Here is a 12946-nt window from a genome sequence, read left to right as displayed (position 1 = left end):
TCAAATAATAATGTCGGCTAATACATGAACTTAATTTTGCATGTCATATACACTCAAATTTTATTGTTGGTAAGCTTAAAACAAAATTCAAGTTGCCATGACTTAATGAAATTAGCTTGGTAACATAATTTTTCTCAACATTAATCTTTCAATTTTAAGTTCCATCTCCTACAAGAGAAGACAGTGCAGGAGGCTGAAGCAACATTTCATGGTGAGTAAAATGTATTTCTAGTTGTCATCATTGAGATATGTCAAATTTAGCGTGTTTAACCATGTGACTGCTAGCTTCTATAGCACTGTTACCACATATATACAGTGAAGAAAATAAGTATTTGAACACCCTGCTATTTTGCTATTTCTCCCACTTAGAAATCATGGAGGGGTCTGAAATTTTCATCGTAGGTGCATGTCCACTGTGAGAGAGATAAACTAAAAAGAAAAATCCAGAAATCACAATGCATGATTTTTTAACAATTTATTTGTGTGATACAGCTGCTAATAAGTATTTGAACACCTGAGAAAATGAATGTTAATATTTGGTACAGTAGCCTTTGTTTGCTATTACAGAGGTCAAACGTTTCCTGTAGTTTTTCACCAGGTTTGCACACACTGCAGGAGGGATCTTGGCCCACTCCTCCACACAGATCTTCTCTAGATCAGTCAGGTTTCTGGGCTGTCGCTGAGAAACACGGAGTTTGAGCTCCCTCCAAAGATTTTCGATTGGGTTCAGGTCTGGAGACTGGCTGGGCCATGCTAGAACCTTGATATGCTTCTTACGGAGCCACTCCTTGGTTTTCCTGGCTGTGTGCTTCGGGTCGTTGTCGTGTTGGAAGACCCAGCCACGACCCATCTTCAATGCTCTGACAGAGGGAAGGAGGTTGTTCCCCAAAATCTCACAATACACGGCCCCAGTCATCCTCTCTTTAATGCAGTGCACTCGTCCTGTCCCATGTGCAGAAAAACACCCCCAAAGCATGATGCTACCACCCCCATGCTTCACAGTAGGGATGGTGTTCTTCGGATTGTACTCTTCATTCTTCTTCCTCCAAACACGCTTATTGGAATTATGACCAAAAAGTTCTATTTTGGTCTCATCTGACCATAAAACTTTCTCCCATGACTCCTCTGTATCATCCAAATGGTCATATGCAAACTTAAGACGGGCCTTGACATGTGCTGGTTTAAGCAGGGGAACCTTTCGTGCCATGCATGATTTCACATCATGACGTCTTAGTGTATTACCTACAGTAACCTTGGAAACGGTGGTCCCAGCTCTTTTCAGGTCATTGACCAAGTCCTGTCGTGTAGTTCTGGGCTGATTCCTCACCTTTCTTAGAATCATTGAGACCCCACGAGGTGATATCTTGCATGGGGCTCCACTCCGATTGAGATTGACCGTCATGTTTAGCTTCTTCCATTTTCTAATGATAGCTCCAACAGTGGACCTTTTTTCACCAAGCTGCTTGGTAATTGCTCCGTAGCCCTTTCCAGCCTTGTGGAGGTGTACAATTTTGTCTCTGGTGTCTTTGGACAGCTCTTTGGTCTTCGCCATGTTACAAGTTAAAGTCTTACTGATTGTATGGGGTGGACAGGTGTCTTTATGCAGCTAACGACCTCAAACAGGTGCATCTGATTCAGGATGATACATGGAGTGCAGGTGGACTTCTAATGGGCAGACTAACAGGTCTTTCAGGGTCAGAATTCTAGATGATACACAGGTGTTCAAATACTTATTTGCAGCTGTATCACACAAATAAATTGTTAAAAAATCATGCATTGTGATTTCTGGATTTTTCTTTTTAGTTTATCTCTCTCACAGTGGACATGCACCTACGATGAAAATTTCAGACCCCTCCATGATTTCTAAGTGGGAGAAATAGCAAAATAGCAGGGTGTTCAAATACTTATTTTCTTCACTGTATATATATATAGTATATATATATATATATACACATATACACATATATATATTGATCATTCACATGTGCAGCTGGACTTTCCCCCAAATTAGTAAGTAAATTATTCTTGTCTACCTGTTCTGGAGGTGTAAATTTATCATAATGTAAATGCAATGATGTAAACTTAAATGACTTCAGTCAGATTTACATTTGTAGATATGAAACTTCTACACAAACTGGGTTGCTAAGATACTACAGGTTGCGTCATGGCCATGGTGGGGAACGTCTGCCATGCATTCACCAGCTGCTACTTAAAAAGCTGTGTGCATTGTTATTATAATGAAGTCGACAACAAACTAAACTACTTTGAATAAAATGATTAAGTCAGTTGACTTAACATATTTGTTTGAGTTTCGAACTTAAAAACTGATGAGTATTTCATTTTGTATGCATGATGTGGGCGGATGAGGCCATCAACTTGACTCAGGTTATTCAATTATAGCCCATTATTGGCGACCTGCTCGATTAGCTCTTGTTGTTGATTTGCTGTGGATGTGTTGTGTTGTTTTGTTGCACCGTGAGCGAGCAGGTATGTCGTTCCACTTGATGCCACCTATATACAGGCGGCCCTGTCGCCAAATCTTTAACCCGACGAGTCAGAAAGTTTGCCCACCCCAGTCTTAAATGTTATTGTGTTACTCCAGCCGAGCTGTCAAGTTCAGAGAGGTGAGGCAGGTTCATCGTTCTCAAGGTGCCTCGCTGATGTAACGCCTTCCCGCAGCCAGATAACATGAAACAGATGACATATTTTACTTCGCACCAAACCTGTTTGCCCTCATGTGACCTACACGTGCCATCCATCTATTTTCTATGCCGCTTATCCTCATTAGGGTCGAGAGGGTGTGCTGGACCCAATCCCAGTTGACCTATAGGGCGAGAGGTGGGCTACCTCCTGGACTGGCTTAAACCTTTAAACCAGGGGTCTCAAACAAGCGGCCCGCGGGCCAAATGTGGCCCGCAGGACACTAGTTTGAGGCCCCCGCGTTGATATGAAAGTTTAATGTTAGTGCGACCCGCGCAAGTTTGATATGGATGCTGTATGGTATCATGTACCCAGAAAAAATTATTACGTTTGATTAATGTTCATGTTAAAGGTTAAATAACTGTTAATAGTTATCCTCCCTATCCGTGTGGAAGTGGTAAGTTTTTGGCGATTTAAGTTTAAAGGAAATAACTTGAAGGCTACCGTTCAGGTTGCTAGCTCTCTAGTTTGCGAGTTAGCATGTGTCTCAAGACCCTGCAGTTGCGCAATATGTTGTAAATAAAAAGAGTATAAATGTGACTATAGTCGTGTTTTGTCATGTCTACAGGGCTCTAATAATGCTTTGTTCATTTTAATTTGAAAAAAAAATTGTCTACCCACCAACTATATGTGATTTCTTAAGTTTTTTATTTGCTGTTTTATTATTATTATTATGTTTATTTATTTATTACTGATTGATTAATTTTCTTTATTTGTTTGTTTATTTATTTTTCATCTTATTTTGTGTAGAAAAATAAAAATTAAGATATTTGAGAACAGTGGAATGTTTTATCAGAGCTTTTATTGTAGAAAATTGGAACCAAAGCAAAGTTTTTAAATTTTTTCTGTTTTTAATAAACAAGTTTTTTTTTTCTTTTTTTTTGGAAAACCTGATGCGGCCCATTCTCACCCAGACCCGAGCTCCAGTGGCCCCCAAGTAAATTGAGTTTGAGACCCCTGCTTTAAACCATAACAATCATTTTGCTTTGTTTACCACTGTAACAAACAACCACAATTAAAAACAATGTCCACATCAAGATGGAGCAGGATTAGTTTAAAGGCATGCATTTACTTTATTTGTTTCTCAGCGCTACTCCAGTATTTGCTCAGTCTGTGCTACTGAGTAATCAATCACTGATCAATCATTTCTGTTGATTTTCAGTGGAACAAATCACCCCCCCTGCATGCCAAACATGCAAATAAATGTTCACTGATGAGATCATGTCATGTTGATGACCAGAAAGACTTGAGGCTGACTTCTCCAGATGATAAAGAAGGCTCAAAGTCTCCTCGTCATGTGATTCCCTCCATGCCTGTGGATGAATAGAAAGCCCTTCATGGCCTTTAATGATGTCACGGTTGGGGGGGTGGATTGCATCACGTGGTCTTATCAGCATGTTACAGGCGCTCGCTCGCTTTCAGTGCTCGCTTTAGCGAGACCGTGGTCACCTGTCTTGTGTGTGCAGCCATCACATACGATGTAATCACTCTTGGACCTTTTTTTCCACATGCATGGTGTCAATGGGAGCCTATCTGAAACCTTCTGTGATCCTGCTGTGTTATGTAGGTCAAAGGTGACATGGTCCCGTGCTATGAGTGGGGCCTTTGTGCACTCAGACTTTTGCACGCCTTCTTTTTTTAGTCTTAACCGCCCAGTCCCGTTGCACAAGCCGCCCAAAATGTGATTTAAACGCCAAGAATACAGGTGTGTTTACAGTGTAGCTAGGACCGAAATAACCTGCAACAGCAGCTCCAGAGGAATGTACGCATCATGCCGTCAGCTGATCAGACAGGTTTGAAGGCGCAAAACAAGCACACCTTTTTTTTTTTTTTTTGCTAATGACTCCAAAGGAAGGACACCCAGCTATTTGACTAATTGATCACAAGGGCATTGCTTTGCATTTATTACAATCCCACCTGTATGTCCTGACTCCAGTTCTACATCCTCTTCTAATTCCCATAAGCTTGTGTAATGCCCTGCACACACACACACACACACACACACACACACACACACACTGAAAGAAAGAGAGGGAGGAATGAGTAAGCTTCATGACCTGGCAAGCCGATTAATGGCCAGCCAGAGGAAGGTCATACGTCGTTTAGGGTGAAGCATGTTGAGTGATGCTGTCAATCTTTAACTAACTCTACAGTGTAAACGGTGTATTTGCCACCATTGGCCACTTGGCAGCAGCAATACTACTAGCTGCAGGGGTCTCAAACTTAATTTACCTGGGGGCCACTGGAGCTAGGGTCTGGGCAAGGCTGAAAAAAAACCCTGCATTTATTAAAAACAGAAAAATACACAAACTTTTCCAGTGCTTTGGTTCCGATTTTCTACAATAAAAGCTCTGATAAAACATTCCACTGTTCTCAAATATCTTAATTTTTATTTTTCTGCACAAAATAAGATGAAAAATAAATAAACAAATCAAGAATAAAGAAAATCAATCAATCAGTAATAAATAAATATAATAATAAAACAGCAAATAATAAAAACTTAAGAAACCACATATAGTTGGTGGGTAGACAAATTATTTTTTTCAGATTAAAATTAACAAAGCATTATTAGAGCCCTGTAGACATGACAAAACACGACTATCGTCACATTTATACTCTTTTTATTTACAACATATTGCGCAACTGCAGGGTCTTGAGACACATGCTAACTCGCAAACTAGAGAGCTAGCGACCTAAACGGTAGCCTCCAAGTTATTTCCTTTAAACTTAAATAGCCAAAAACTTACCACTTCCACACCGATAGGGAAGATAACTATTAACAGTTATTTAACCTTTAACATGAACATTAATCAAACGTAATAATTTTTTCTGGGTGCATGATACCATACAGCATCCATATCAAACTTGCGTGGGCCGCACTAACATTAAACTTTCATATCAAGGCGGGGGCCTCAAACTAGTGTCCTGCGGGCCACATTTGGCCCGCGGGCCGCGTGTTTGAGACCCCTGACTAGCTGAGTTTGACAGTTCGTTTTACTTCATAAAAAGAACAGTTAAATTCAAGTTTTATGTCAACTATAAACGTTTTCATCAATATTTATTATTATCATGATTGTTTTCTAATTTACTTACAGTGACTCCTATTTTAGCACATTATCATTTTCCTATGTATTTAAAACTGGCAAAGAGTACATTTGGAATGCAGTAAGTGTATTGTAATTGGTACGATTAAATACATTTAATGTCTTCCTACTCCTTTTTGAACGTACAACTGTGATTTGTACTATGATATGTATGCCGGTGTAAATTAATTGCCGTTATGTGTTTTTATACTGTTTTCATTTTTAAATAGGTATCAGTTACGTTGAGTGTAAACTGTATTTGCCAGTATTCGCCGCTAGAGGACAGCAAAAGCATTTCTACAAGTTGACGGCAGGAGTTTGACAAAGGCAAAGAAAGTTTATTGTTTTCCATAATTAGCGCAGTTTAACTGAGTATTATTCTTTGTATTGTTGCTATTTTAGTATGGAACAAGTATATCAGTATTATTCTTTGTATTGTTGCTATTTTAGTATGGAGCAAGTATATCAAGTGTGCAGGTTAATATTTTTAATGCCTATTTATTCAGCACACATGCACTCATCCATCCTTTTTTTCTGTACTGCACGTCCCCAATTAGTTCATTGGAGAGCTGGAGCCTATCCCAGCTGACTTTATGGGTGAGAGGCGGGGTACACCCTGGCCTGGCCACCAATCCATCACAGAGCACACAATGAACACACTGCATGGGAATAAAGTTACTGTGTTATCAAAATAAACAAATAAATAAATATATGTAAAACTGAAAAATCCAATAAAAAAATAGTTTTGGATCATTGTCCTGCTGCAGAATCCAAGGTGGTTTCAGTTTGAGGTCACCAAAAGATCGCCCAACTTTCTCCTTCAGGATTTTTTGGTAGGCAGCAGAATTCATGGTCTTCCAGGTCCTGAAGCAACAAAACAGCCCCAGACCATCATACTACCTCCACCATATTTTACTATGATGTTCTTTTACTACTACCAGGTATCGATATACACACCTTCCAAAAAAGTCAACTAAATAATTTTTCTTCAGCAGTAGTTTTGGTCTTGGAACTCTACCATACAGACCGTTTTTGCCCGGTGTCTTTCTTATGGTGGAGTCATGAAACTGACCTTAACTGAGGCAAGTTAGGCCTACAGTCCTTTGGATGTTGTTGTGGGGTCTTTTGTGACCTTTTGTATGAGCCATCGCTGTACTCTTGGGGTCATTTTGTCTGACTGGCCCCTCTTGGGAAGGTTCACCACTATTCTGGTTTCACCCTTTGTGGGTAATGGCTCTCACTGTGGTTCGCTAGAGTCCCAATGCTTTAGAAATTGCTTTGTAACCTATTCCAGACTGATAGATGTCACTTATGTTATGTTTTAGCAGGGGGGGCAATCACCTTTTGTACGGGGCCATGTAGGTTTGGATTTTTTTCTTCCTTAATAATAAAATTTTCACTTAAAAACTCAATTTTGTGTTCAGTTGTGTTGTCATTGACTAATGTTTATATTTGTTTGATGATCTGAAACATTTTAGAGTGACAAACATGAAAAAAAAACATGAGGAAGGTTTGTGTCATGTTTGTTCGATTGTGCAACAAGTAACCACTGTGAAGCCTTGCGTCGCTCTGTCCACTTCCGCAAACACAAGCATGAAAAACTTCCACTCGCAATGAACACCCCAATGAACAAGTTTGTATGTTTAGTCCCCAGGAACAGTCCTAAATGCAACTCCAACTACAAGATCCCTACTGTCAAACATAGTCAACATCTGGTGTGACCATCAAACCAAGACATGACATCCATTTTCAAGTGTTGATCGTGTTTTTATTCACGGCTTCAACAGGCAGTCGCGCTTGTGCCTCTCGCTTCCCGGGTCAGCAGCCGTGGCAGAGACAGGTGAGGGCCACCACGATGGTCATGAACTCCTTGAAGTCGATCTGCGAGTCTCCGTTAAAGTCCAGACCTTTTAGGAACTCGTTCAGTTCGCCTTGGTTCTTTGCACACTGCACACACGTGAAACACAAACAACAGCGTAGGACATGAATTTTAAGCTATATTGGCAGCGTTTTTAGCGTTCATTCATTCATTTCATTTTATACCGCTTTTTCCTCACGAGGGTCGCGGGGTGTGCTGGAGCCTATCCCAACTGTTTCGGGCGAGAGGCGGGGTACACCAGCCAATGGTCGCCAGCCAATCACAGGGCACATATAGACAAACAACCATTCACACTCACATTCATACCTATGGACAATTTGGAGTCGGCTATTAACCTAGCATGTTTTTGGAATGTGGGAGGAAACCGGAGTACCTGGAGAACATGCAAACTCCACACAGAGATGGCCGAAGGTGGAATCGAACCCCGGTCCTCCTAGCTGTGAGGTCCGCGCGCTAACCACGAGACCGCTGTGCCCGTTTTTAGTGTTAAATAATACACTTCCATTTTCATTTAGGGGTGTCCCGTGGACGTTACAAAGAACAAAAAATACCAACAAGAAAAGTTCTCCAAAGATACCTTGAAGTCGAACTCCTTCTCCAGCAAAGTCTTGACCTCGGCCTTGCTCAGCTTGCACTTGTCCCCTTCAGCACTGGCGTACTTGGTGAAGGTCTGCCTCAGAAGAGTCATTGCTGTTCTCAAGTCGCCCATCTCTGCTCGCTGACAAAGGCTCACTCTGGGCACCGTCGGGTAGGAAGGGATGTGTACTGAAGGGTCAGCGGCGGTGCTGCATTTATAGCTCGTAAACAAAGCCTTTCTTACGGTGGGTGGTTGTGTATAGTGAGGTTGTTTTGATTGAAATATTTGCCATAGGAGGTGCATCACGACGACAATGCGTGATATTGTTTATTCTGCTTGCTTCAAGGAGTGGTTTTTCTTTTTGACTTGCTTTGTGTAGCATTTGTGCAAATATTGCATGACTAACAACAGGTTCGGCACGTACATAATAAAGCACAACAGGCTTTTCATATTTTATTTGCACTAAAGCTGCAACTTTCTTTACCATAATAATAAGGCGTCATACGACTCTTTCCATCAGTGCTGGTGGACTCTCTGCACTTGTAAGTCGTCTTAAAACCACACTAAAGAGAAACGCAGATGAAGTTTCCACTTCCTGTCAATGACCTGTCACTCAGCGGTTTAAAAACAACGCAGTTTCCACTCAGTGAGACAGAATAAGTCATGAGACATAGCGAAAAGATATCTACGCAACATTTCTGTAAGATTATATCATACATGCATTAAAGGTTAACCAAACAAATGATCATTCTTCTTCTGAGCTTATGCTCACCCACTTTGCTTCATCTCCATGTGCTCAAAGTATTCAATGGATTCGTACACGTCCACCTGACACTGAAACAAACACATACAAGAAATGAGTCATGTTGTTACAATGAGTAAGGGATGGATGCTAACACAACACGACACACAAAAAAGATGAACTGTCAGGTGAGAGTTCAGTCATCCATCACTATACTGCAGTTCAAACACTGCACAATATGGTCCGGTAATTAAAAAAATGCACAGTCATGTCATGCAAATAGCACAAAAATTAAGCTTTTCTACGCATAATACTGGCTAAATGAACAAAAATACACATAAAATGCATCCAGACTTGATATGAAGCATGATAAACAGCATCAGTAATGCTGGAATTGGCTGTTAGCTGTGTGCTAGTAGCAGGTTAGCAGCGTAGAGCAGGGGTCTCAAACAGTTCGAGGCCCCCGCCTTGATGTGAAAGTTTAATGTTAGTGCGGCCTGTGCAAGTTTGATATGGATGCTGTATGGTATCATGTACCCAGAAAAAATTATTACGTTTGATTAATGTTCATGTTAAAGGTTAAATAACTGTTAATAGTTATCCTCCCTATCCGTGTGGAAGTGGTAAGTTTTTGGCTATTTAAGTTTAAAGGAAATAACTTGAAGGCTACCGTTTAGGTCGCTAGCTCTCTAGTTTGCGAGTTAGCATGTGTCTCAAGACCCTGCAGTTGCGCAATATGTTGTAAATAAAAAAAGTATAAATGTGACTATAGTCGTGTTTTGTCATGTCTACAGGGCTCTAATAATGCTTTGTTCATTTTAATCTGAAAAAAATAATTTGTCTACCCACCAACTATATGTGGTTTCTTGAGTTTATTATTTGCTGTTTTATTATTATTATATTTATTTATTACTGATTGATTGATTTTCTTTATTCTTGATTTGTTTATTTATTTTTCATCTTATTTTGTGCAGAAAAATAAAAATTAAGATATTTGAGAACAGTGGAATGTTTTATCAGAGCTTTTCTTGTAGAAAATCGGAACCAAAGCACTGAAAAAGTTTGTATATTTAATTTAATATACATTTTTAATAAATGCGTTTTTTTTTGTTTTTTTTTGGAAAACCTGATGCGGCCCAGCCTTGCCCAGACCCTAGCTCCAGTGGCCCCCAGGTAAATTGAGTTTGAGACCCCTGGTGTAGAGAGTTGCTGACAGCAGCTCCTCTGTGAATATTCACAGCATTTTTTTTGCGCTTGTTAATAAAGCGATTGCAGTGCATTGTGAGTCACTTCTAAACCACAAACAGCAGTTGTAGAATAGAGTTGTACACTGGTCTCTATGTGTCCGGAAGCACCAGGAAGTGCGCTGTCAATTCTAACGTGGGGGTCTATCTTATCTTATTTATGTCTAAGATGGCTTATTTTCTATTATGTCTACTATATTGGGTAACACAAGTGTAAGTGTAAGTGTCCGAGTGGTTAGCGCACAGGCCTCACAGCTGTGAGACCCGAGTTCAATCCCACCAATTTTGTCCGGGTACTCATGACATGTTAATTTAACTTAATTGGTGACTCATAGGTATGAATGTGAGTGTGAATGGTTGTTTGTCTATATGTGCCCTGTGATGGGCTGGCCACCAGTCCAGGGTGTACCCCGCCTCTCGCCCGAAGACAGCTGGGATAGGTTCCAGCACCCCCGCAACCCTCGTGAGGATAAGCAGTAGAAAATGAATGAAGTGTAAAAAGTGACTGTAGGGGTGTTATGTCATGTCTACAGGGCTTTAAAAATTGTAAAACTGATGTTTAGACGATTTTCTTTGCTCTAATTCCTAAAATATTCCATTCATTAATATTGAATCATACTTCATAGAAATTCACTTATCACGTTCGGGTTATGAACCAATTAATCGTGATAAACGAGTGTATATGAAAAACAAAAAACAGTTGGTTAAAACCTCTTAGTACCCTCTTAATACCTTCGATGTGAACTGGGACCATGCAGGTTAACTGGACCAACCCAGGTCTAGAATGAGAAATGGTGCCGTTTATTCCACTGAATGAAAATGATTGGTATTACATGGGTCCTTGAAGAGCCTAATGACGTAGTTTGAGGTGACTACTGGAAAGTGGAGCACAAATAAGACAACAAACTCGGATTGGAAATGTACAATCATAGAATAACAGCTTCAAGAGGAGCTTCTCTGAACTCCATACTGAGATCAATTAAATATCAAATATTTTGATGACAACTCATTAACTCACCTCCCCGAGTACTAAGACCCTACTAATCTACTCACTGTCAGTATATACCGGTAACCCAGGATCTTGTGTTGCACATTACGCTTTGTCTGACTGCACTGAACAAAAGTCTCAGAAAAGTAGCTTCCAACAAAATTACAAGTACAAGCCTGGTGTTTGCTTTCTTGAACTTGAATATGATGTCATCAAAACCCAGCATCAGCATTTGGAAAACAAGAAATATCTATTAGCTTTTAGCTTGTTTCAGAGCACACAACAATAGTGCCTTTAATAAATGCTAACTGTAATTATATAAAAACTACTGGCTTTGTAACAATATTCATTCATTCATTTTTACTGCTTATCCTCACAAGGGTCGCTGGAGCCTATCCTAGCTCTCTTCGGGCGACAGGCAAGGTACACCCTGGACTGGTGGCACAATGTTGGCCAGCCAATCACAGGGCACATATAGACAAACAACCATTCACACTCACATTCATACCTTTGGACAATTTGGAGTCGCCAATTAACCTAGCATGTTTTTGGAATGTGGGAGGAAACCGGAGTACCCGGAGAAAACCCACGCATGCACGGGGAGAACATGCAAACTCCACACAGAGATGGCTGTGGGTGGAATTGAACTCAGGTCTTCTAGGTGTGAGGCCAACATGCAAACCCCTATTGTACTTTTATTCCCATAATATTTGGACTTTATTCTCATCATACTAGAACTCTTTTTCTTTAACATTTCACCTTTATGCTGCTATGATGACATATTTTTTTTCTGAAAAATATTATGAGCAGACAACTCTTTTTTTCTCCTTACAATCCATCTTTTTTCTCTTAATATTTTGACTTCATTCCATTAAATTTAGAGCAGTGTTTTACAAGTATTTCAACTTTCTTCTTGTAAATTGTCAACCTAATTTTCCACACAGAGATGGCCGAGGGTGGAATTGAACTCGGTTCTCCTAGCTGTGAGGCCTGCGTGATAACCCCCTTCCACCATGCAGCCCTAACAGTATATTATTTCTCCAATAAAATAATAGGTTTTATTTCTAAAATGGTTATGTTTTTAAATAAAAGAATAGTATTACTGCTATACAGAAGGCACCATTTCAGTTTCAGATGCTGCATAGGCCAGAGTTTACAACAGGAAGCAGGCCTGTTTCAAATCTTAAGTGAAATTTGATGTACCCTGTGGTACATCTGAGTGGACTCACCCATTGGGATGAACTGCTGGACGAGCCGCTGTTGCGTTTGTCCATGTCGGGAGTGTATGAGTCCAAATGGGGTTCCTCGTAGATCACCCTGGTGGCTTCACACACACACACATGCACACACACACACACTTGATTGGCAGAGTATATAACATAATTTATCACATACTACAGTGTTAATTGGCCCTGTACCCTAGAAACCACCCATGAATGATACAGGAAAAGGCCGAAATGATACTGTGTCAAAGCCCAGGGCAGTGATACTGATAAAATATAGAGTTCAACCATGTCCAGTATCAGCCCCCGTCTGTGCTCTGTCAACATGTCAGCGGTTAAATAGTAAATAGTATAGTAAATATTAGTATAATAGTAAATATTAAATAGTATGTGATAATGAACTCATGATTAAATAGTATGTGATAATAAGATCATCACATGGTTTGTCTGGTATCGACCTTCGGTCATGATACCTGGCCTGATACCAGACAAACCATGTGATAACGTATA

General features: G+C 40.2%; 1 protein-coding gene across 1 annotated transcript in view; it reads right to left on the bottom strand.

Annotated features, from left to right (window-relative positions):
- Positions 1-7529: 7529 nt before the first annotated feature.
- Positions 7530-12946, bottom strand: part of plcb3 (phospholipase C, beta 3 (phosphatidylinositol-specific)) — a 39260-nt gene continuing 33843 nt past the window's right edge. Inside the window, exons 38-40 of the mRNA XM_058068934.2 lie at positions 12443-12537; positions 8240-9073; positions 7530-7730 (exon numbers count right to left, since the gene is read on the bottom strand). The gene's annotated coding sequence lies outside the window, so the exon portion shown is untranslated. The remainder of the gene's footprint in view (positions 7731-8239; positions 9074-12442; positions 12538-12946) is intronic.

This window comes from Doryrhamphus excisus, linkage group LG2, assembly GCF_037039965.1.
Source record: "Doryrhamphus excisus strain RoL-2023G ecotype Guam linkage group LG2, RoL_Dexc_Guam_v1.1, whole genome shotgun sequence".
NCBI classification, from domain to species: domain Eukaryota; kingdom Metazoa; phylum Chordata; class Actinopteri; order Syngnathiformes; family Syngnathidae; genus Doryrhamphus; species Doryrhamphus excisus.
The sequence above is the reverse complement of the archived record's forward strand: the minus strand, read 5'-3'. Positions and strand labels throughout refer to the sequence as shown.